Below are 26,846 nucleotides of genomic sequence, written 5' to 3'. Positions count from 1 at the left end.
CCCTACCTGACAACAATGGCAATCAGGACCTGCTGAAGAAATACTATTTTTTTGTGAATTCCTGGGGATGGATGGATGGCCATAGCTAAGTGTTGGACACTTACAAAATTTAATAGTATACATATTATTTATATTTTTAAAAACCATTAAGAACATTTTTTTCTGATTGAAAAATAAATGTACATAGACTTTAAAAATGTTTAAAATAGAGGCTGGGCGTGGTGGCTCACACCTGTAATCCCAGCACTTTGGGAGGCCGAGGCAGGTGGATCACCTGAGGTCAGGAGTTCGAGACCAGCCTGGCCAACATGGTGAAACCCCGTCTCCACTAAAAATACAAAAATTAGTCAGGCGTGGTGGCATGTGCCTGTAATCTCACCTACTCGGGAGGCTGAGGCAGGAGAATTGCTTGAACCTGGGAGGCAGAAGTTGCAGTGAGCCGAGATCGCACCACTGCAGTCCAGCCTGGGTAACAAAGAGAGACTCCTGTCTCAAAAAAAAAAAAAAAAAAAAAAAAAAAAATCTAAAAATAGATCTAGCATTCTAGAAATTATAAAGTGACAATTTGCCATATTTTCTTCAAAATGATAACTAAGATTATATTTTCTATGTAGAATTTGGGATCGGTTTTGTTCATATGTCACCCTTTATATATCCATTATGATAGTGATGATTTCTCATTTGTGCATAGAGTGGTCTGAGAGGACATTTTGAGATCAGACGCTTCTGTTTTTATCATTCTAAAGTACTTTACAATCTCCTATGATTTTATATGATGATTAATATGCAGTGATGTCACCTCCAAGCTGAGGATAGTCTGATGATGATAGGATTAAGAAGAGTCAAAAAGGATTTTGGTGAATAATACTAGGATTCTAGGGTGAGAAAACATGCATAATGTTTTGACCAAAAGCCAAGAGAAGAGGAAGCATAAAGCTAGAAAAAGAAATTGAAGACATAGAACAAAGGGCAAAATAAAATATGAGGATTATTTGTGGAGATGAATGTTTTAGGCCCAGTGTTCATTTATAATCATTTTATGTATTCCTTTGCTCCCCATCTATCATCTTTTTTTCAGAGAGGATAGAGCTTCCATGTCTTCACAGCCCCTCAACACATCTCCTGTTTTGCTCATGTAAAAAGGTGGTATATCAGCATAATAACACTTAGAAATTAAGCTGAGCTGGTTACATAATCAGGTAAAAGGCTTCCTTGAAATGTCAACACCTTCTTCTATGGAAGACTGAAGGACGGCAGAGGTCCACCAACCTGGCTTCAAGGTTGAAGCCAGGAACCATGATCTTCAGCAGCCTTGGAGATTTAGGCTATGAGGTACAACGTCTTAATGAAGTCAAAATCCTATCAGAGGGCAATCTAGTGAGGAGGAAGTTATCTTAGATAACCATCAGAGGCTGATTCAGTGGCCTCAGTGGTGTGCCAATGGTGAAAGGAAAGAAAGAATTTGTACCATTTATCTCAACTATGTCATTATTATCAACCACTGCTAAGATTATTTTAATTTAGGCCATTGACTGTTCTAGCGAGTCTTTCCAGATTTGCTAGGGCATAATGGAAGGGTGACACTTCCTGCCCTCTCAGATAAATCTTGCTGTTCCCCTCCCCAAACTAAAAGGAAGCAGGCCCACAAAGACCACCGGATTAGGGAAAATTTGGGTACCACGGCCAGTAGAGTAGGGAAGGATGGAGCTAAGACAGGAAGCGGGTAGTGAGGAAAGGAGCAGTCTATTCCCAGAAGTCTGCTGGCAACTTCAAATCAGTTAGTGGAATGGCAGCCTTAAGAAATGAGAAGAACAAGAGAGAGAGACATGTCTCTTTAGGAAGAGAGAACAAGAGAGAGAAGAACAAGAGAGAGAGAACAAGAGAAGAGAGGATACAGAAAAGAAGAGACATGCACTCTGAATCTAACCTCACTGTAAAGAACTTTAGTAGGGCTGGATGTGGTGGCTCATGCCTGTAATCCCAGCACTTTGGGAGACCTGAGGTCAGGAGTTCGAGACCAGCTTGGCCAACATGGTGAAATCCCGTCTCTCCTAAAAATACAAAAATTAGCCGGGCGTGGTGGCATGTGCCTGTAATCCCAGCTGCCCAGGAGGCTGAGGCAGGAGAATCGATGGAACCCAGGGGGCAGAGGTTGCAGTGAGCTGTGATTGTGCCACTGCACTCCAGCTTGGGCAACAGAGCAAGACCCTGTATCAAAAAAAAAAAAAAAAGAACTTTTAATAAGAGCACTTTATCATTTTTTCTTCCTTGGTATCATTTTAAGATATCTTTTAATATGTGTAACCTTTCTTTGTCTTTGTACTTAGCCCTTTATCAAACTTGGGCCCAAATGAACTCATTAACACCTGTTTGTTTGCTTTGGTTGTTTTTAGACTTAGACTCAACATCATTCTGCTCGTCCCATGAATCATTTTTTTTTTCTTGTCCTTGAGCTTTGTATACTGGTTTGCACTATCTATCTAGATGTTCAGAGACCACCAAGTATGATAACCCAGAGAAGGTAACTTGGGACCAATGCAATCTCATTGAAGAATTATAGAATGGCTTTCCTTTGTGTGTCACAGAAAATAAATTTTGTTCTTTCTATCTTCTTAAAGTTTATTCTCAATTCATGTATCAACCAAAGCAAGAAAAATAACTGATGTTAAATAAATTAAAGGAAGCACAATTCACCAACTGTCAATAATTTTGGCAAAAAGGATTTCCCTAAATAGAAATTATCATCATAAGTATCCAGTGCAAGCACCTCTTTCCTTGTCTTTCAAATTCGAGCTTGCTTTGTATCTGAGACACTGTGATTGGTCCATCCACTCAACCAGTGTTAATACCTGCTATGTAACAGATACTATTCTAGGCCCCAGGGGTAAATTAGACAGCTGTTGTTTCTGCCTTCTCCTGAGTTATCAAAAACATGAAGTAAAAGTTAGATAAATTACTGCATTAAATTCTAGAAGGGAAACAGACAAGGTGCTGAGATGGCTCCTAAATCAAAGCCACTATTTCAGACTGGATTCACAGGGAAAGGACTTCTGAGGAGCGGCAGATAATCAGACTGAACAACAATAACATGCTGGCTATGCTTAGCATGGGGAAGTGGCTGGATTAAATGCTAATATAAAAGGAAAAATATAGGGCATATACTCTAAGCAGAAGCCTTAAGGCAGAAAAGGGCATGTTATGTCCAAGAAACATAAAGGCAAACAAGTGTAGCTAAACGCTGATTGAAGCAAACAGCAGTTCAAGATGAGACTGGGGAGGTGAGAAGTTGCAGATTATGCATTGAAGGCCATGAAAAGGGTGTGATAAAGAGAGGGACAAATCAAATGTGAGTCACAGCAAATGCTATCTCGGCCAGGTGATCAAGCTTAACATCATCAGTAATAAGTCATGTTGATAGCATGTACCTTTGATCTTCTGTGGTCCTCATCCCCCAAACCCCATCACCCCATTCTAACCAGAGAAAAACATCAGACAAACCAACATTTAAGAATATTCTTCAAAACCTCTGGCCAGAACTCTTCAAAGCTGTCAAAGTCACTGAAAACAAGGAAAGTCTGAGAAATTGTCACAGTATCCAGGAGCCTCAGGAAAGAGACATGGCGACTAAATTCACTGTGGCATCTGGATGGGACACCAATCAGAAAGAGGACATTGGGTAGAAACTAAGGAAATCTGATTAAAGTTTGAACTTTAGTTAACGTTTCAGTATTGGTTTGTTGTGCCAAATATATCATATGAATGCAAGATCTTAGTAACAGAGAAAACTAGGTGATGGGTATATGGGAATTCTCTGAAATATCTTTGCAATATTTCTGTAACTCTAAAACTATGTTAAGATTAAAAGTGTATTTTGAAAGACATAAATTCAAAGTTTCTGAACTTAGCTATTAGTGGAGCATTTATAAGGTGAGAAAGAAAGGAGACACAGTAGGGGTGAATGTAACAGAAGGAAGCAACAAATTTAAGAATTCCCTCCCTGCCACACACATATACACACACATACACATATATACAAACATACACATACACATATCCACACATACACACACATATATAAACACATACACCCATATACACAAATTCACACATACACATACACAAACACTTGGACTTTAATATGTATTTAATAAAGTCAGTTTTAATCACTAGCAACAGTCTTTGGATAGAACCATCAATCATATAGCCTCCCTCACTTGGGCAAACCACACTGCATCCTCTTCAGGCTAGAAGCCTCCACGATAGGGTTTTAGTACTCACTGGAGCTCAGCGGGTGGTTTCTGGCTGTCAGGATAAAGGCAGTCTTTTGGGTTTTCTCCCTAGAACACTCCTGATAGACTGTGTCTGCTCATATTTCTGCCTCTGAGTCACAAGGTTCACTACTGCAGAACATGGCAATTTTCTTTTGAGTGCTAAATATTCTTTTGAAATTCAGCAAAGGAAAACTACTTAATTTGAAAGGTAGCCAGTGGTCACAGAACCCTCTCTATTCAGATAGCTTTTCCCTCAGAATATACGATCAACACATCCGTTTTTCTTAGCAGTACACACACAGCGGTGCAATGCTTTGTGTTAGTGACATGAAAAAGTGTTAATGGTGACGTTATAGTTCGGAGTCCATGTGCCCACGCCTTTCCTTAGATTACATTTTAGTTACCTTCCCAATCTATCTCAGCAGGATACAAGTCACAACTGTCAGAAATCATATTTAAGTGCAAACTACTAGACATTTCTTAACTCTTCCCAAGATCAGAAATGTATTGTCTCAGTTTTGAAGCAGCTGCCTTGATAATTTGGCAATAACCTTGACATAGGATCCCAGGTTAGAAAAAAAATATGTAGGATAATTAATTGTAAAGTTCATGCTGGAGATGGATAGAAAATAATAACAGCTGAATGTGGTAAGGTGTGCTATAGCAGGGAGAAGTCTATTCCTCCCTGGAAAATCCTAGTCAACAGAGGAGGCAGCTGAGGTCGCCTGTCTGTGCTTTATATTTGTGAAATATCTCTGAGTCCAACAGGAATAACTAAGTCTAACGAATTTAAACATAATTTTAAAATATACTCAACATAGAGAAAAAAACAACATTCCCACAACAGTCCGCAATAGCTAAACAAACCAAATGAATAGAGTTGGAGGTTCTATCTGAATCTAAATCATTGCAAATAGTGATTATCATTTTAGTACACCGCATATGTATAGCATTTATGTGTTTACAAAATGTTTCCAAATTTATTTCTTGTTATTCTTGAGTAATTTTTCAAAGTAAGTGCAGGCATTGGTATTACACATTTTAGAAATGAAGAAACCTCAGGATTGGGTTATGTCCTGAGAATCACCCTTTGTGGAAAGGTGTGGTGCATCTGAGTTGGAAAAGTTGATTTGTGTCCTAGTTCTGTCTTATACTTTCAGTTAAGATTGGGAAACCCTTAAATACTTTTGTTCCTCATTTGGATATCAGTAATAATGCCCACCTCACCCAGATTGTAAAGGGATCAATAGATGAAAAAAATGGGAAAGCAGTAAATGTTAACCAGTATAAAGGGATTGTTCTCTTCCTTAGCTCAAGAGGAGCTCAAAGTCAAATGACCCTTACATAAGAAGTGGTTCCCCCAGTGCTCTTAGAGCCACTCACCAAGCACCAGCCATCCAGTGAAGGCTGAGCAAGCAACCTCACAATGCCAGCCCTTCTCTCAGAAATCACCTATCCACCAATACTGAATTTTGCACCAACACTCAAGAACAATAATTCTGGAAGAAATGGAGACAGTACAAATTGAGCTACATGATAGAAAAGTTCTTTTTTGAAATGGTAATTACTTTTTTTTTTTTTTTTTTGAGATGTAGTCTCGCTCTGTCGCCCAGGCTGGAGTGCAGTGGCGCGATCTCGGCTCACTGCAAGCTCCACCTCCCGGGTTCATGCCATTCTCCTGCCTCAGCCTCCCAAGAAGCTGGGACTACAGGTGCCCGCCACCACGCCCGGCTAATTTTTTTGTATTTTTTAGTAGAGAAGGGGTTTCACCGTGTTAGCCAGGATGGTCTCGATCTCCTGACTTCGTGATCTGCCTGCCTTGGCCTCCCAAAGTGCTGGGATTACAGGCATGATTGAATTGGTAATTACTTTTAATTGGAACAAGCACGCCAATATTCTTTTTGCAGTTCCTGACTCGTTTTATTAACAAGAATAACTCTTCTTAGGGTTTCCCACTGAAAGACATAAAATAGATCATCCTCCATGTTAAATTAAGGGAAATCGTGAGGCACGGGGCTCATCAACACACAGCCTGAGCTGAAAATGCTAATCCCTCATTTCTTAAACTCACTCCCCACCACAGAGACCTTTTGCCCAACAGGGTGAATGCTGATGATTGGTGTGACTTGAAAAATGTTATTCCTATTCACATATGTAATTCCTTTCTGAAAACCTGCTAAAATATTTCTCGCTGAATTCTCACAGCTTCCAACAACAACAGGTCAACTGCTTCCCATAGGCTGAAGCAAGGATTAAATCAGAAAGGTGCTTAGAAGTATGGTATCTCTCCTTTCCCCAGTGCAGCAATGGGCAAGGACATGTACGTTTAGCAGACATCACAGGGAAGAGGGGAATTTGGCTCCTATCTATTTTAAGACAATAAGGCCTTTCTTAGGTTTCATGATAGGGGTCCATGGACTAAGCTACGACTCGATGGGCATGGCAGCTCCCAGGTAAAATTCTCCTGTTTAAATATTGCAGGGCAAAGTAACACATCTGGCAGAGCCAGGGGAAGGAAGCAAAAAGAATGGGAATTGTTAATTCAGCCCTGAGGAAAGTGGAGTCTGTCAGGAAATCCCAGAGAGCTCCCCTCAGGGCTCACAGGAGAAAGCTGATGTTCAACCCTGAGGATTTGAAAATCCTAGAGAGAGTTTTCCTCCAGTTCTGCCTTCCCAAAGATTCCCGAGCTGAGGTTTTCTCGGTAATCAAAGGTAGCCATCAAAGTGCCTCCCAGGAGAGAGAACTTTTTCTCTTCACATCTGTTTCTTCAAATGTAAAATGGGGACACATTTGATCACAAGACATTTTCAAGTAAAATTTTAAAAATATATAAAACCCTAAGTTTCCCAAAAGGGGGAACTGCTTCACAGAGATCCAGCAGCAGAAATTTCTTTATCTCCTTTTCTGAGAGAACGCTTGGTTTCCTTAGGAGGGAGATGGAATAATTCTTTGAGGCATGGTCAGTGAGGTTTTGAGTTTCACAATGAATTATCTGTTCTTTGAGGGTGAGTTGATTCAAGAGACAAGTTTAGACTCATCACTCTTAACTCACTTCTCTGGAGAATTAATTGTGGGTGAGGTGCCAGTTAACTTTTGTCAGACACTCAGGGTATTTCAGGCAATGGCACAGTGAGATTTCATCCTTATCACTGTAAGGAAGGATGAAAAACCCAAGAGTATAAGAGTTGGGCCATCTGGATTCTCATTCAAGCTGTGTCACCTTGGACAAGTCACCAGAGATTGACAATTCTAAATTTCCTCAATGTGTTGTTACTATCTTGTGGGATTTTTTTTTGTGAAAAGCGAATAAGGTGATGGATACATTAATCCTTTGCAAATTGTAAAGGTTTTTTAAGCAAAGCATTTTAAAAATACATTTTATTGTGTATATTTAAGATATACAACATGATGTTATAAGATATATACATATAATAAAATGGTTAGTATAGTAGAATAAATTAACATAGCCATCATCTCACAGAGTTATGCAGTCTCACTGCCCCTATGGCAAGAGCAGCTATAATCTACTCATAAAAAGCCTGAATACAATACACTGTTAATAACCATAGTCCTCATGCTGTACATTAGATCTTTTGACTTGTTCAACTACATATTTGCTACATTGTATCCTTTGGCCTACATCTTACAGAAAGATGAAGTGGTGGACATACGTTCTGAAACCCCAACCGAGACACCTAATCCACTAGGTATGTTTGAGGCATGATGGGCTATAGAATTATTATTTTCTTTTTTCTTTTTGAGACAGGGTCTCACTCTGTTGCTCAGGGTAGTGTGCAGTGGTGCAATCACAGCTCACTGCAGCCTCGACCTGCCGGGGGCTCAAATGATCCTCCCCCTCAGCCTCCCAGGTAGCTAGGACTACAAGTGTGCACCACCACACCTGGCTAGATTTTTTTTTTGTATTTTTTGTAGAGAAGAGTTTTCCTATGTTGCCCAGACTGGTCTTGAACTCCTGGGCTTAAATACTCCACCTGCCTTGGCCTCCCAAAGTGCTGGGATTACAGACATGAGCCACTGTGCCTGGCTCAGAATTTTTCAATTAGAACCACTACATAAAATCAAGTTTCCTAAATCCATACCAGATGATGTCCAGGCACTGTGTTTCACACACCTTGCCTTAGATCGACAAGAAATTACACTTTGAAGTACACTAGTGGCAAGAATCTGAGTCTTCTTCTCAAAGAGGAGTCAGAAAGCAATGGTGTAAATTTTTGGCTTCTTTCAGTGCTTTGGGTACTTGCTTTACTGTACACATATGAATGAGCCTACTGTTTACCCAAAGCCCAGACCATTTGAAGTTATGAATGGGGAGAAGTCACATAAAACTAGAGAACTATCACTCAGTGTTTTCATGGACCCACTTCCTTAACACAAGGTACTATGATTTTGGCAGACATCATAAGCTAGATGTTGCCATTTGACCAATCTAACAATCTACCTATGATTCTACCCAGATTTTTTATTACCTTTTTAGGTAAATGTCAAATGAAATAGGATGGTGTAGGGCATATGATTTAAACATAAAATGTTTCCCTTCGATGACAGATTTTGCTCATGGTAGCCAACAGGATAGGTATAGACCTTTGGATGCCATACTGACTCTTTCATAGTTTGGCCTAATCTATGTTTCAGCCTTCCTTTCCATTTCCCCAAAACCACCCTAGGCTGTAGCTACTGAGAATAACGTACGGGACTCTGAATATTCCATTCCTATGTGTTGGTACATGCTCTACCCTCTTCTGCTAAGTTCTTCCTCTTCCCCCCTCAATCCAGTAAGACCCCATTGACTCTCTAGTGCTTTATTAAACCAAGATCCAGCTGAGTTAGTCTAATTTTTCCCTGTGATTCAAGGAGTTTTAATGTCTCTGATTTGTCACCTGTGTATTATATATCATTGTTTTTTCCTCATCTAATCTCTCAGGACAGACTGTAAAGGCTAGAATTATGATGAATCACCTTTGTATCCTAGATGTCTAGTATAGTACCTGTATGTAACTAAGTCTGCAGAAATAAATGTTGAAGAATAAATAAATAACCATTTCTAGTGCATTAATATCTGTCACTTATAAAGCACTTATACGTTCTTGGTATACAACTGACTGAATACTGCAGGTGGACAGAAATGTAAGTTTAAAAAGCAGAATAATAAGATGAAAATGTTACTGATATGAATGATGGATATTTCTCAGTTTTAAATATGGACAATGTCCTCTTTATGTGGCTATACAGATGATACCCCTGAAATTTAAATTACTTTTTAGGAGATGGAGTTGAAGGGAGTATGTGAGACCTGCTCACTTTTGCAAGCAAGCTATTCTCCAACTCTCTTTGGAATCTTTGGGGTTGTCACAGACCAGGAAACGAGGAAATTTTTGACGTCCTATTTGTTTCTCTCTTTGGTCCATTGCTAAGGAGGGATGATAAACTGTCACAGAATTGCCATCCCTGTCCAAATTATTTTTCCTTTGGGTCTCTATGAAGATGAATAAAACATTTTCTAAAAAGATTGAAGCAAGTTAGGTTTCAGCTTTATCAAATACAGTTTCTCTGACAAAGTTTCGTCTGTCTTCTGATGGATTACTGGTACCAACTAGTAGCATCAGCTCATCTGTAAGCTTGGGGAGCTCACACCAGGAAAGACACAAAACCAACAACCAAACAAACAGAAAAACGGATTTTCTATGATTCATTAAAATGTTTTCATTGTAAGTTTTGATCTTCACTGAGTGTGGAATTCTCTTAGGAAGTAAAGATGAGCTGCTTTATTGTCTGGCAAAACATCTGTTTGATTTTGCCATTGAGTAGCCCCTAAAGAGAATACAGTATTTACAAACAAGGCTTCTGGCATGTTCTCCTATACTTCCCTGCCCTCTCACAGTTCCAAACGCCTCTTAAAATAGCTTTGTAAGTGCCTTCCCAACATTCCCCAGGAGGACATCACGTTCCCAGTGTAAGTGACAGTGGTCTGGGAGCACATTCTATCACCTAATTGTGAATTTCTCTGGACTATGAAATGCTCAGTGTCTCAGAAAACACCAGTTCCTCAACTCACCACCAATTGCTTCTCCTCTCCACTTTCCCCTGATAAAAAAACAAAGCAAAAAAGACAACCAAAAAAAAAAAAGGCATTTCATTTTGAAAACATTTGTGGCAAAGCTGATTACATTTATGGTTATCAAGACTTTAGGATGAAGTAATCTGCTATTTGGAAGAAAAACACTTTGACAGAATTAGGAGAGATGACATCAAAATACAGCTTTCTAATTTGTCTTTTTTTCTTACTCTAAAGACATTGCACCGACAATTTTTGCAAATTTGGCACTCAACGTGACAACAGTTTCCTAATGACCTTATGAATTGGGGAAGCAAAAGAAAGAAGCAGATTTTGATGTCGTTTTATAAAAGAGTTCATCCATCATACTTTCTTCAGCTTTTGAAGTTGTCATACATCTCCAGGGAACAAACTCATTGTGTAATTAGTTTTCAATTATTCTCAATCATGTAAAGTTGCAAGATTAAGTTGATATATTTTTATGAGCATCAACATTATTTTTTAAAAATACATTACTCCAAGTAGATACTGCAATGATTAATGAAAACCGTAATCATTTACAGGCAATTCAGTAGGAAAAATGACTAGATTATATTTCCAGAATATCTGGAAAGCAAGAAAGTAGATGCTTTCAAGATTAGAGTAACTCATTGAACCAGGACTGATTCTCAGCAGGGACCCAAAGAACAATACAATGGCCAACACATGTTCTGATAGGTTGGCGTCATTTCATACCTGTCATTAAAGTTTTGACAGTCGTTCATGTTTGAATCCAGCCTTTCCAACAAAATCTTACCACTAAATTGTAAGATCCCTTTGTAAAACATCAGGGAAACAGAAGAGGAGAGGTGAAAAACAGAATCAAAAGTCCCACACAAACCAGAAAGAATAACAAAGAGTTTTTATAGCCTCATATCTTTCTTAGAAGGAATAAAAGTCTAAGATTGAAAATAATCATGTGGAACCTTCCATAGAAGTATTCATTGTAGGGTGATGAAACTGATAATGGGTTGTCAAGGTGTTCAGACTCAAAATCTTGTTTCTATCACCTCTGATCACTGTCACCCACATAATAAGCTACGACTGTTTTTACCCTTAGTAAGTCTCCTCACTATAAAATAAAGGCATCAGACTAGATGATGTTGGACACCCCACTAAATCTTTAAATTCATGAAGGTGAAGATATTAAGGGTAAACTAACAATGACACAACTGTCTCCAAACTGAATATACTTATCCACTACTTTGTACTGCCTGAAACTGTAAGTACCCTTTGGGAGACACCGGAGGCTGAAGACAGGGAAAGATGCCAAAACCTTCTCTTTCTTAGCTCCCTAGAAGGTGGTAAAGACAAGTGGAAGATCCCCACTGCTAGGGAGCTTAGGTCCACTGTAACTGTTAAGGCGGAAGTAGTGCTATTAGGAGGGAACGCTAAGCCCTACCTAAGAGAGCAGATGAAAGTGGGCACCTAAGTGTAGTACTTCTCCTTCCTCTTTTGAGTAAGGCTAAGGCTATTGCATGGCAAATTATCCAGAATGTTACTTAGTTTCATGAGGTATATTATTCTTCATCTTTGTTCATTTATCTTTTACATTGGGTCAAGTAAAAAGAGGAAACTGTACTAAATCCATCCCTAATATGGAAAAAAATATACTGTTTAAATCATATGCAATGTTTAGCTGGCTAAAATTTCTTTTAACATATATAATATGCATAAACAAAAAAGTCTGGTCTCTTTAAAAGTTCATGTGTTTCAGATTAATTAGATTCAGCTTAAACAAAATAATATTACTATATACCTATAAGCATGGCCTAGAGGAAATTTTGCTCAGGCTTAGATAAAATATTGGTTTCGAAAGTGGAAACATTTATCAGAAAGGAAGTTTTATTTTCAAAGAAAAATTTTACCTAGAAAGAGTTTCTTTGAGCTATTTCAGAAAAGAATAACTTGGTATTATGAAACCAACAGAAGAAGCAGATTGGGGTAGTAGGAAACTTGGAACTCTTAGCAGACTACTAGCATAAAGTATCATTAAATAAACATTTATTGAGCTCTGCTATGTGCCAAGAATAGAGGCAGGCATCAAATTAAATGCTGAGAAGAAGGAGGGGGAAGGAGGAGGAGAAAGGAAGAGGAGAAGGAAGGTGAAGAGGGGGAGGAGGAGAAAGGGGAGGAGGAGGAAAGGAGGGAATACAAGTCCCATCCTTAGGGAGCAGGTTTCTTTTAATGAAACCGGAGAATATCAAAAGAATTTCGTTGTATAAAGGAGTTGAATATAAGGTATGAGTGTAAGAAAAAGAGTAGGTCCATGTGAAGAGGTTAAATTGTCAAGTTAAATAAGTGGGTTCCATTAGCTTCCGTGTGTAAAGCCGGTGTCTAAATAGCTGGAGGGACTAGACCAATATTCAAACAGTATCAGTTTCCTAAAGGCAGAGGATAGAGAAAACACCTCAGAGGAGTACTAAATAACCTCTTAGGACTTCCCTTACTTCTCAAATAGGAACAAGAATACTCTGTCTGCTATTGGTAAAACAAAAAAGATTTATGGTGTTTCATTTAAAGGTTATTTAGGGGTCAGTATGGTCTTGTATAAAATGGTCTTTCAACTAGGTTTTCAGTTTTTTAACTTAGCTTCGTCATGGCCATGGCTGCTGAAGATTGGAAGATGATGTGAGAAAGAGAAGTGGAAAGTAAACAGCCCTGTGATACTTTTTCCTCTCCTCTTCTTGAATTTACACACTCAGAGAAATGGAAGACTTGTCCAAACTTGGTAAACAAACCACTTAAATCTTTCAACAGAGAGAAGTGAAAGATTTTTGTTGTCTGAATTTAAAAAATCATGTAAAAGATATAATCACAGGACAGTAAAGACAGTTAAATAAAAACTACAAGATGCTAAGAAACAATGCTCTTTTCTAAGTACTGAAATAGGGATATGGTGGGTAAAAGGAAGATGAAAAAGAGAATTAAAATATTCAGAGCAAGAGTTCTGTGACCAGTTTTAGAAAGTTCTAGAGCTTAAGAATATGGAAATGTAAGATTAGAGAAAATACAGAACAAGAATAAAATAATATAATGGCAAAAAGATAAAATATTTCTCTAATGCCTGGCTAAAATTTATCTTCAAGGAGCATGACAAAACATTTACTGATTTAATGAAAATCCCAAAGAAAAATGAATGCAATGGACTGTCATTCAGTGCTAAAAAGAAGGGAACTATCAAGCCATGAAAAGACATGGAGGAACCTGAAATGATTTGAATTTACACACCAGGTGAAAGAAAGTTGTTACTAAGTGAAAGAAGTCATTCTAAAAAACTACATACTGTATGATTTCCATTACATGACAGTCCGTAAAGGCAAACTATAGTGACAGTAAAAAAATCAGTGGTTGTCAGGAGTTAAGGTAAAGAGGGTACTAGATGGAAGGGGCACAGAGGCTTTTTAGGGCAGTGGAAATACTTCGTATGACGCTACATGCATACAGTGGCATCTACACACCATTATACACTTGTCCAAAGTGTATAATTTCATTATACACTTTACTTGACCCTATGTAAAAGATAAATGAACAAAGATGAAGAATAATGTACCTCATGAAACTAAGTAACATTCTGGATAATTTGCCATGCAATAGCCTTAGCCTTACTCAAAAGGGGAAGGAGAAGTACTACACTTAGGATATCCCTTAGGACATCAGGGAATGCAAAACACCAAGCAGGAACCCTAATGTAAACTATGGGCTCTGGTGATACTGATGTGTCAATGTAGTTCATCAGTTGAAACAAATGTATCACCCTGGTGGGGGAGGTTGATAGTGGAAGGGAGTAGGTGTGTGTGGGGCCAAAAGGTTTGTGGAAACAGTTCTTCTCAATTTTGCTGTGAAATTAAAACTGGCCTAATAAATAAAGTCTATTAAAAAAACTATTGCAGCAAGAAAAAAGTTCTTTCAATAATTATATATAGTAACAGAAAAAAAGCTAATTGAATTTTAGATAACTGACCTCAGTATCAAATTTCATTTTCACATGTATTAGAAAAGTAAAGTAAGAACACTCAGGAATTTGGGAGACATAATAATTTTAAAATGTAGTCAAATGTTTACTGCAAGTGAAATGAGTAAGTCACACTAATATAATTAAAATATGCAAACCAAACAGGAATGACCTTTAGCAAGTCTGACTAATATTTGGTGCAGGGATTTCAATGATCTGGATTCCCAAGTCTTAGGGGATAAACTGAATGAATTTAGAGTCACCAGCAATTATTTCTGAAAGTGCATCTCAGACACCAAGAGATGCCAAAATATAGGAACAGGGGCAATAGCTATTAAAGGAGAAAAGAGCAAGGCTGCCAATAATTGCCAATACTCTAGATCCCATATCTACTCAAATAACGGAATTAAACCGGACCAGATAATGTAACAAACCTTACGCACTAAGATAAACTACAGAGAGGCAAGAGCAATTGTAGCTGAGGAATGGAAGTGGAAAAAAAAAAAAGATCCAAGAGGAATGGACCACGGGAACTTGCACTGTGATGAAGAAGCTAGAATAAGCTGGTGAATAGCAAAGGGAAGTCATTTGACAATCTTGTTTTTTTCCATGAAAACGACCCCTGCGGTTCAAACTGAACATTTCAATGATAGGAAAATCTCATTTTATTTGGTTTGAATCTGAAAACTTGCTAAAAAATAAAGATGGCCACCTTTCTTTCGTAATGCTAGATGATAAATTTATTTGAGTTTTCAGTAAATTCTTACAGAGATAGAAGCCAAGGTATCTCCTTATAAATGAGAGAAATTTAAAGAGGAATGCTAAGGATGTGAATTTCCTGGAGAATGTGTTATGTAACTAACAAACTGCGAGGGAGAGGAGTAATTATCACTTTAATTAATTAGGGCCCTGTTACAGCTCCCTTGTGAAAGATAATCCTTGATTAAAAGTGTCAGTATGTAAAAATATTGATGGATATTGAAATGTAAGAGTGTAAAATTTCAATTAATTGTGAAAAAGAAATTAGCTGGTATTATCATTTACCAATAGACAGTCATGATTTCCAGAAGATATGGGGGCATGCAAATAAATGGTTAGTTAACAATGGACATGTAAACAGGAACAGAATTATTCCAAGCAGGTTTATCCCTTAGGACATCTAGCCTCTTTGGCCTTTTGTTTGTGCATCTGCAATGCAGAAGTTAAGGTTAAGTAATGGCAATTGTTTTGCAGAGGAAGGAAATAGATATAACAGTATGAAATAGAAGGAGATCAAATAATGACATTTTACTGATACTTAATGTGCTCCTAATCAACAGAAATGTTGCAACATATATATGTTATATAAACATCAATAAATATTGTATGCCTTGGAAATTTCATACCTGAAAGCCTTGCTGAGACTTTTTCCACCTCTGTGCCTAGAAAGAGCTCCCAGGGAACTAGGAAGGCTCAAGCACTTTTAAATTCAAATTATGCTAAGCCAGGAGGTTAGTTGCCAGGAGACGGATTCTAAACTTCACCTAAGACTGATTCCTTTACCATGAAGTCTGTTTTCATGACTTCATTTTCTGAACACTGACTAGAAGTGAGACTTGCTTCTATTTCTTTTTCTTCTCTCTCTCTTTTTCCTTAGCCTTATCAGAATTAGATGCCAAATAATATAGTGAGACATCCTCTGAAAGAACTGCTTGTGGTATAGTAAACCAAAACAAAAAACATTAAAAACTGATCCTTGACCTTAGATGTGGAAATAATGCTGAGCCACATACTCACTCTTAGACCTGGAATAAGTTGTTTAGTGTCAACAAGCCAAGGTTTCAAGATTTAGAAAGAAAAAGGAATAAATTTACCACATCGGGTGGGCATGAGGTATAGAAACAATACATGTAAAGAAATGGCATAGGTTCTAAAATTTGGTAAACACTCAAAAACAGCAGCTGTCTTTTCGTGGGTTTTGTTGCCATTATTATTGTCACAGAAGAGTATCTCACCCCAAATTCTGAAATTTCCCCTGATAAGGATATAACTAGTCATGGAAAATATCCAGTCAGGCTTATTTTAAAATAAAGCAAAACTGAGATTGCTTGTTTACTGTTGAATGATACCCAGTTGCCAGAGAGAATAGAAATTAAACCTATATCATCTACCCTTCCTCCTGCCTTCAGTACCTCCATCCAGCATAGCACAAAGAAAAATAAAGTCTTTATTATTTAGGCTTACATGCGAAGACATAACTGCCTACTCCACTGATAAAATCTCATAGAAAAGTAATTTTGAGGATAAAGCAAGAAAACAGTGGGCATATCTGGGAAACATGCTTTGGCCCTGGGGCTGCTCTTTATCTCCTCCCTAAAATGAAACCAAATGCCCTGATGCTCTCCAAAGAACACAATTAAGTAGAATTTTCTTATCACTTTCTATTTTCATGCTGGTTATGGTAGAAGCACTTCCCTTTGTAACAGTACCAAGGAAGGCAGAGTATTAGAAAATCTTCATCGTGTTCAACAATGTAAAACTGGTTGTGAAATGTATTTTTTTCCTCTACCAATCAAATTATTCTGTGCTTATCTTTTATAGAAAGGAAGAAAAATTAGGCTTCAGGTAATTATTTAGCTCACGATCACATTCCTCCTAAAGAGTTCCTTGGTAGTTAATTAAATAAGAAATAAGAAGCTTGTTTTCCAACATGATTCTGTCTTGTTTATTGGCTTGGCATGAATGAGGAGGTGAAGAACAGCTTATTTGCTTTATTCAAACAGAAGAATCATCAGCATGACTAAGGGTGAACAATAACATCAAGAAAAGTCATTATAACTTTCTTATTCCTAGAGGAGGTATCGTACCCGCCTGTTACTTGGGATCATCAGAATGCAACAACATTTTGCAACAACGACAGTGAAATGTATCAGCATTAACATTTAAGACAATTCTCTCACTTTCTCTAACTCCTCCACTAGAGTTGGGAGAGAAAAAGAGGAAGAAGTCCAGGTGCTTGATCCAGCTACATTAGTAATAAGAATCTACACAGAACACCAGATAGAAGAATGCAGAGAGGAGCTCTGGAATCATGAAGATATATATGATCTGTGAAGACATTAAACGAATGAAAGGAATTTAAGAAGGAAAAAAATAAGAAATAGAAAAGAAATCAAGTACTTATTTCTTAAGTAGCCGAGACTGATTTAACTCCAAGGACATATTGTATGCAAATGGGACTGTGTCCCATCTAAACACACAGGTATCTAGGTTTCCTCTACATTGAAAGATGTGCTTCTTAATCTATAGCTGTCTTCCTGAACTGTTATTCATTGTTCACCCTAGAATTTGCCTAACAAATCAAAAAGTCTCCGGCTACAACAAAGCTCTCTGTCCGGGCCCTAATGGAAAATACATATGGTACTATTGGCAGCAATACATCCTATCTTCTTTCCTCCTTGATGCCTTTTATGTTCCAGTTCATCAATCTGTTATTTAAAATGTAGTCCTGTGATTTCCCACCTCAGTATTATGGAAGGGGCTTGTTAAAAATCTAGATTCCTGTCCCTAATTCCCAGCCTGACTCAATATCTTTACAAGAGGAATAAAGTGTCTCAGATACTCAACCTGTGAAGTAATCTCTTTTAAATGACTTCTTAGAAGATAGTAGTTATTTAAATAATTCAGAATCTTATCATTTAAAGCACTATACCTGGTGACTATGAATATTGACTTTTGAAAAAGTGGGCCCAGTTCTGCCAAGAGGTCAATATTCAAGGATATTTAGGATTCTCAGTCTCAGAAAAGAGAGGTCCTGCTTTTCTGAGCCCAATAAATACAGATAGCTTCAAAAGACTGCCTTGCTACCACAGTTTTTGTTATGTATTTTGCACTAATCTCAAAAATGTAGATCCTCAGTTTTATTGTTGCTGTTACTCATTGTCCATGTGCTGGAAATTTGAACTTAAACTAGCCCTCAGCCTATGAAGTTGCCTACAGTTTCTTTGATACAATAAAATGGAGGGGTACTGTGGGTATCTATGCGGTTGCACACTATGCAATAAAATAATAGTAAAATTATTTTGAAAATAGAAAGTGATTTTAAAAATTCCACTTAATTGTGTTATTTGGAAACATCAGGGCTTTTGGTTTCATTTTAAAGAGAAGACAGAAATACAAATGTAAGTGTATATTGCCATCATTTATAAAATATGGCCTCTATTCTCACCTCATCTGTATCCCTAACAATTTCTAGCTGTTACTCTACTACCAGCACCAGATAAAACCATCCAAGTTGCCTAGCATTTTTATAAGTTAACTCCTTTGTAAATAATTTGTTTTTTAAAATAAAAACACCCATGGCTTCACCTTCCAAAACATGTTGCTATGAATAATAAGGGCTAAAAATGTCATTATTATTATATTGATTAGGTATATAAAAATAACAGGAATATACTGAGCACCTAGTGGGCACCAGGTGGTGCACATGGCTGTGAGGGATTAAATGAGATAGAGGATGCCAAATATTCATTAACTTCATCATATCATATCATACCTTTTCATGAGTATTATTATTAGTTTGAGGAATGGCTAGAGTATAAGTGTGAAGCTTATCATTGCCTGTTAGTATTATAATAATAATAAATTCCACGAAGAGGAGTAAGAGGAGGAGGAGAATAAAGGGGAAATAAATATATTGGCTAGTATTTATTTAGCATGTACACTGTACCAGTCATTACACTAAGCTATGTGCATGGATTCTTTCCTTGTGCAGTTGGAGGATGAAGAAATGCCTGTGAGAAAGATGGCTGGCAAAACAGCTCTATGAGCTATGGAAGCTCTCACATGGGTTTGATCTCAGGGTTTATCCTAGACTGTTGAGAAACACTGAAGAATTTTAAACAGGAGAACGACATGTTCAGATTTGCATTTTAGAAAGGTCACTCTGGCAATGTGAGGAGTAGCTTGTACTAGAGAAAGACTGGAGAGTGGGAGACCGGTTAGAAGCATATGGCTCTGGTGATAGTTCATGTGAGAGATGCGAAAGGTCTGAAAAGATGCCTGGATGGAAAGAGGGGGATGGATTCCAGGGAAGCCTCTGAGGGAACAGATTTAACCTGGGGTCTGATCAGAGGGCAGCAGTGGAATTTGGAATGAGAAAGAAAGAAGATATGTTTATAGCATATCAACCTGACTTCTAGTTTGCCATGTATTTAGGGATTAATAAAAATGTGCAGCTTGATATTATTATTCACACAATCATGTAAGTAAGAGTAAAACGTCTACGTTTCTCACCTAACAAATATCTCCACTCTTTCTTTCTCACGCGTGTGTGTATGTGTGTATGTATATGTATATATGTATATATATTTTTTTCTTGCTGGATATATATATATATAAAATTCATGTGTGTGTATGTGTGTGTATATATATGTATATATGTGTGTATATATGTATATATGTGTATATATGTATATATGTGTATATATATACACACATACACACACATGCATTTTTTACATATATATATATATTCAGCGAGAAAAATGTTTCCATTCTAAAGATAGAAGACTTCCATTTAGAAGTCTTAAAGACTTAAATGTGCAGAATATTCTATCAGACTATCCTCCCAGGGATATCTCGGTGGCATCTCTTTTTCTTCCATAAGAACATTTTCATAACAATGTTAAACCTGTAAGGGTATAAATATCCTTCCCACCCCTTTGCCATAACTGTATACATAGTAAACAACATTTGACATGCCCAGACAACAAATGTATTCTACTAATCTCTTTGCTTAAAAACATATTAATTCAAAGTCCTTCTTGCTTAGGTCCAGTTGAATTTTTGTTTGAAATTGAAATTCTCCCTAAGCTTTAAAATGGATGTCCTTGTCCTATCCAATCCAATGTGCTTCCAGTTATTGAACACCAGAGGGCATCATTCAGTGAAAGCTTGGATTTGGGAGGGAAGAGGGGAGAGAGGGGGGGCAGAGAGAGAGGGAGGGGGCATGGGGGAAGACAGAGAAAAAAAGAGAGACAGAAGGAATTCCATTACTAATGAAAGAAAATGAGAAAACTGAGTTTTTAATGTGTACCCTTATCTACCATGAAACATTACCATGGTAACAGCACCAGTTAAGATGATTGTATATTTAGGTCATAGTATAAAAGAAGGAGCTAGAACATGTGAAGAAAAAAAAAGAGAAATAAATAAAGTAAGACAAAGATATATAAAGAGTGGAAAGAGGCAAACCAACTGGAACCTACCTCATTCTTTGCTAATAGCAGTTTACAAAGTAACATTATACTTTTCAAAGCACATGTGGATAATAAATACTAATTAAAAGTAAATGGGGCCATTGAAATTCAGAATCTTAAGTGCCAACAATCTTATAGAAAAAGAGAACTCATTTAGCATGAAAAAATGGAGAGACAACTAGACTGGGATTGGGATGTGTGTGTTCTTATGCAGTTCTTGGTTAGCTGTGTCACCTTGAAAAAGTCTCTTGATCTGCTTCCTATCATGAACTCAGCTGAATTATATCAAAATTATCTTTTATTACTATGCATCAGACAAAATAACTTCTGTTTAATAATGTCTTAGTATTGCTGAGAGGTGAAAATGGCATCTGCCAAAATTTTGCTGCCCTTGTTTACCTCTGCCAGAGGCAATCACTGACTAAACAAGACAAGCACGTGCCAACTAAGAACCTACTCAGCACTGCATCTTCTTTGCTTAAGGTTTGGAGGATCTAACAAAAACATGCAAAGTTGTATTAACAGATGGGGAGAACATCATTGAACTTCTGAATGCCATGGTTTTGTTTTCCCCAAACACAGGGAAAACAAGTGCCACAACTATTTATAGTGAACCGATTGACACACTATAAGAATTAAGACAGTGGAGTCCAACAAGCTTGTGTTTGAATCCAGGGGCTGCAACTTACTAGCTGTATGATCTCGGGTCATTACCAGACCCCTCTGAATGCTGATTTCTTCCTGTAGAAAATAACATCTACTACATAGGATTGTTGCAAAGATAAAATGAGAAAATTGATTGCTGTATTAACTCATTCAAAAGAGATTTAATATGTTTCTTAGGTATGCCTGGCTGTATTTTAAGCAGTGAGGCTAAAGCAACTGACAAAACAGAAAATATCATATGGGAAGATGCTTAGAATAATGCCAAGGACTTAGAATACACTCAGCAAAAATACCTGCCTAAGGAAAGGTGACTTGCATCTCTTTCCCCACATACCACCTCCACCACATAGGCCAGGTGAGCTGTGGGATATGCAATCAGTATACTTATGCCATTTATCTTAAATGAGAGAAGTCCTGATGCCTGCCCAATGAACCAAAGGTGGACAGAGTGGGTACAGGAAGCAAAAGCCAGTTGTTAGTAGTCACAAGGTGGACATTGGTGGCTTTCGATACATAGGAGTCTATTGGGAACTATGCCACGGAGAGTCCATGTCATAAAATCTCAAGCAAGTCAAATATAAGTTTAAATAAAGAAAACCAATTCTTCAAGAGAACTGTGTGGCAAAATGTTTCTGTCAGTCTCTGTCCTATTGAGTAAAGTGGGAAAAGTTTAAGACAGGATTGAGAATGGTGTCTGGGTAGTCTTGTGAAGATAATAGAAAGGGTTCGCTCACATGCATATTCTAAACAAAGGCTGACATCAGTGATGGAGGTTGAATCCAGCACGATTATTGATATACCTACAGATTCTTGTCCTCATTTTTCTCTCTCCCATTCCGTCTTCATTTCCCTTTTGTTCTAATTTCTTCTCTTCTCCCTCTTTTGTACTTGTTTTAACTTTACTTATTGTTGTGGGTCAGAGAGACATAGGACTCCTAATTAGCCAGCCTAACTTCCATTGAAGACAGTGTCATTCATGCTTTTTGTGCCTTCCCTACCTGCCAGCAGTCTGGGACTGTTTTCTTTGGACCTCTGAAACCACCCATTCCTATTGGCCCTGGGGAATGGCTGCTCTGGAATTGGAATTGGAAAATTGTCCAGTAAAGACACATCTGGATGCTTGACTATCTGGACTTTCTGGGCAATGAAGGGGATAGGGTCAAATTTAGAGCAATATGTGTTTTTTTTTGGTTTGTTTTTTTAACATGAAGACAACAGTCTCAGCCTCCCAAAATTGAAGGACCATGGGAACTCACTCCAAAAGGACTTTTACCAGTATTTCACCTGCTAGTTCTTTCCACATCTGACTCTGAAGTTAGTTGAGAGCTGAAAACATGCTCTTTGGGTTCCCTTTTACTGAAACTATGACAGTATTCAAATCCACATATTTGCTCACTCCAATTCGCCTCCAGGCACCCTCAAGCACCCTTCTACAAACAAACATTCCTCTTCATTTTATAGGAAAATGAAGCATCTTTCAGACAGTCTAGCCCTGGGAATTTGGAGTCCCAAAACTTTCCCCCATTCCTACCCCACCTCATTCACAGAGCTTTATTTTAAAATGGTAAACAGATTTGGCTGGAGTTCTCACCTCTTTTTAGGGTCAGGTTAAATTTTTTAAGTTTTAATTGGCATTATTGTCTAGCCCAGGAAAGCAAATAGAGTCAATAGGAAGTTGCTTATCCATTGTATTGCTGCAACTGGAACACATTATTGATAATAGTAGTAACAAGAATAATTCACCTGGCATTAATTTATTACTTCTGAGTCCTCAGCTGCCAAGCCTGCAAAGCTGGGACATTGTTGGCACAAAATTCTTCCATTCGTTTGACAAGTCTCAAAAGTCCACTTTCTGAACTGCAGCCGAATACAGTTCCCAGCTTAAAATTGTCTCTTGGCCAAGTCAATTGTTCTTACTTCTGTGATCATCAGTGCCTTTATTATTAGCTCCCCAACAATGGCACAGGTATGCCTGTTTGTGGCTTCTGTTTAAAAATACCATCATCTCTTTTTGTCTTATCAGTGAAAATGCATATATTTCCTATCATATGGTTGCGCATATTTACCGATTGCTCACAAAGTGCAATGCGCGGCCTTTGCCGCACAATCCCGAGTTCCTTACTCTGGAGTTTATTAAAAGCTTCATTTTGAGAGCCCTCTCATTGGGAGACGCCAGGATTGCCAGAAGCGAACAGAAGCGCTGGCGCATCCCAGCACCAGGCATCGAACTTCCCTGGGCAGCATGGAGAAAAGCTGCCGCCCGCGGGTGGGCTCCTGGCGGGGACGCCCAGCGGCGGGGCGGGGCGAGACGCGGGCGGCCTGCAGCGCTGCAGCCGCAGGAGCCCTCAGGGCTCCGCACAGCCCGGCCCGTTTTCCCCAGAGCCTCCCTCCCCTCATGCCTAACCCCAATTCCAGTTTTCCTCAGGCCTTTCGGGTTGCCCCAGGGTTTCTCTCTGGAGTCTAGGCTGACTTCCCCTCTCCACCCGCAGAGCCCTGCGTGGGCCATGGCCATGACCCTGGCGGTGGCTGCAGGCGTCCCGGGCTGTGGAGCAGGGGCTGCGCGCCGGACCGCTGGAGGGTGTGTGGCACAGCGTGGGGACTGGTCGCTGTGTGCTTGTGTCGCTGGCTGCGTGTACTAGGGGATGGGCAAATCACACGGCTGCCACATACCCACTGCCACCCAGCGCTAAGAAAAGAGCAGGAAAAGCAAAACAAACAAAAAAGAAAAGAAGACAGGGAAATAGAAAGTCGATGTGGGGGATTCCGGAGCTTGAGGAGTGGGAGGCGCCGCGCTCTTCTTGGCTCGCGGCGCCTGGGCTGGCAGACTTGGAGCCCTGGGTGGCCGCAGTCACAGACGTGCTGTGGCGGTGAACTGACTTAAAGACGCGGGAGGGCGGCCTGGGTGAAATGTCCACCGACAGTTCTGCTGGCTTTACGCGTTTACCTCCAATTCTCTGTTCTCCTCCAGCCTCTCTGCCCCTGGCGAACCTCCCTGCTGGTATTTCCGTACATGCAAGAGCCTTGGCATCATCGCCAGGGACTGGCGGGTCGGTGGACTCAGCCTGGGACAATTCTGTGTCTCAGGGCAGCCTCGAGGACGGCAATGGGCAGGAAGATAGAGAAAGGGATGCGGATGCTGGAGGCGGACGGAGGCAAAGGGTGTGCCGCCGTGTGTGTCAATAATTCTGGGGAATTTTCACCTCTCCCAGACGAGTCTCTGCTTACCCCGCGAGGGGCCCCAGGGGCGCCGGGCAGCGCGCACAGGTGGAATTTCTGCGCGTCTACCGGCACCAGGCATGGACCGCACCTGTCCGGGTCCGAGAGCTACAAGTTAGCGGCGATTGCCTGGGACCTCAGGTGCGGACTCCAAGGGACATTGCGGGCGGGGAGGGGTGCAGCGGTCCCCAGTCTACGACCCCGGGGACTGCCGGGGCGGTTCAGGACCCATTGTGAGTTAGGTGGCGAAGCCCAGGCACTGTCTGGTACCTCATGAGCTTCGGGCTGAGACCTTGTCCCCCAGCCACGGCGGACAGTCCAGCTCCTGCGCGGGGCTCAAATAGGATGGGATTGCAGAATGCTTCCCTCTCCTTTGTCTTGGGACCCTTTCCCCCATTCTAATTGCTTCTCCTCCTTGGCCATGACCTGGAGACCACAATGGGAAACCTCTCCAGCGCCCAAGGGCTGCTCCGAAAGCGGAGCCGGGGGACAGCTCGGAGCCCGGGCGAGCCGGGCCTCCATCCCACACGCACAGAAGACGCGGTCAGACCCCAGCAGGAAGGAACCTGAGGGGCGGGAGGGACGAAGCTCTCCTTGTCTTGTCCATGGCTGCATCTGGAGTGGGTGGCGGGAGGGGGGTCAGCAACAGTAGAGGGAATGGGGGGCTGGAATAGGGAGCGACGCCGGGACAGCGCAGCTCCCAGGCTGCTTTCGCCACATTCGGCTGGACTCAGTGACCGTCGGAATCGTAGGGGTACCTCGCCTCGCGCTGTGCCTCGTTTGCCCCTTCCTTTCAGACCCGCCATCACTGCTCGCAACCCTCCAAGCCCCAGGATCCAAAGTTTCCGTTTGAGAATCTGCACGTGGGGAGGACCTCCCTCCAATTCCCCCAAGCCCCGACCCCTGAGCCTCCGGTTTGGGGAGATATGAAGGGAGAGACCCCCTGGTGCCAGGGCCCTTGGAGTGGGTAAGCGGAGAGCTGCACAGCGCGGAGCCCTTACCTGTCGCTGGTTTCGCTCCAGTTGCCTCCCCGGCTGCGAGGTGGTGGAGGCTTGAAGGAGCGAGGAGTCCTTTGTGGGTTCAGGGCCGATCCGCTCGGGCTGGAGCTGCGCACCGCTTAGAGTCCGAGGCCAGCTGCCGGTTCTCTTTCTCCCTTGATCTTGCAAAAGAAAAGGAAAAGATTAGTTGATGCCGAGACACTGTAGGGGTGGGGCGGGAGAGGCGGGAGAGGCGGGAGAGAACCGACCCCAAGGCTCTGGCGAGAGCTGCGGGGCTGGCGCGCGCGCAGGCAGAGTCACGCACCCCACACTCGTCTCAGCCACTTGGCTAGTCTGTGACCTGTTCGTGGTTTAGACTGGAGTTAAATTGACGCTGCCCCCGCCCTCCACGCCAAACCACTAAAGGAGAAGCAAACAAGACTTTCAAACCTGGCTTTCACGAAGAGCCTGGAGACCAAAATAGAATGGAGACCTGGATGCCTCGGCGAGCTGGGCTGGATTCATTTCTTCACCAAAGTGCTTGGGGAAGTAGGAATTAGTTTTGGGAGGCAACACCTATTCGGGTACCTCGGCGATTTCCTGGTGAAATCTGCGATTTCCAGGCTCTGGCCAACCCGCAGCCTGGAGTGTGTGAGTGTGTGTGTGTCTGTGTGTGTGTGTGTGTGTGTGTGCCCGCGCGCGCTCCCTAGGTCTTTGCGCCCGGGCGCCTTTAGTACAGCAGGAGAGCGTGTCTGTATTCGTGCGTGTGTGTTCGATTAGCTGCAATGGGCGGACAATTTCTGGAGAGAACATTTACAATTTTCTTTCAGTATGACAGGATTAGTTGCTGTTGAAGGCGCTCCTCCAATGAAATCTTCTGTGCTCTCTGATTTGGCGGTTCTTCTGAGCAAATATGACAGCCTTTTCTCCAGGCTCTTTTTCGCTCCTCTCCATTTCCATCCCCAGAGCCCAGCTCTCCATCTGCAATTTCTACATCAGAACCACCCCCAACCCCGAGTCCCTTCCCTGCAAGTGTGTGAGTGCTACAAAGGTGACATGGCATACTGGGAAGAACGCAGTATTGCTTTTTGTTTGTCGGAGATACTTAAGCCCAGTTTTTCCAGGTGGGAAAATGTTAGACTAAATCCACTATGCTTTGTAAATATATAATTGTGCTGAACTATTCACAGATTGTTTATTTCTTTGGAGCTTTGACAAATGTATCCGAAGGAGAAGTAATTTTTTTCTCTTACTTTAAATATGAGCCAGTGACCATGTTTTCTTCAGCTAATGGGCAGTAGACTACAGAATATATCTATATCTATATCTGTATCTATATCTATATTCAGAATATGTGTATATCCAGAATATATATATCTAGAATATATATATATATATGTCCAGGATATA

General features: G+C 40.3%; 1 protein-coding gene across 6 annotated transcripts in view; it reads right to left on the bottom strand.

The window, feature by feature from the left end:
* CHRM2 (cholinergic receptor muscarinic 2) overlaps positions 1 to 26,410 on the bottom strand; it is a 154,360-nt gene extending 127,950 nt beyond the window's left edge. For 2 of the 6 annotated variants that reach the window (XM_001147469.7, XM_001147308.5), the window contains exons 1-2: positions 25,706 to 25,811; positions 25,461 to 25,618 (exon numbers count right to left, since the gene is read on the bottom strand). The gene's annotated coding sequence lies outside the window, so the exon portion shown is untranslated. The other 4 variants (XR_008536273.2, XR_008536274.2, XM_001147545.7 and 1 more) reach the window with 4 other exon arrangements.
* Positions 26,411 to 26,846: the final 436 nt, after the last annotated feature.

The sequence above is a fragment of the Pan troglodytes genome, chromosome 6 (assembly GCF_028858775.2).
Source record: "Pan troglodytes isolate AG18354 chromosome 6, NHGRI_mPanTro3-v2.0_pri, whole genome shotgun sequence".
In the NCBI taxonomy this organism is placed as follows: Eukaryota; Metazoa; Chordata; class Mammalia; order Primates; family Hominidae; genus Pan; species Pan troglodytes.
This window is presented reverse-complemented; position numbering and strand designations above follow the sequence as displayed.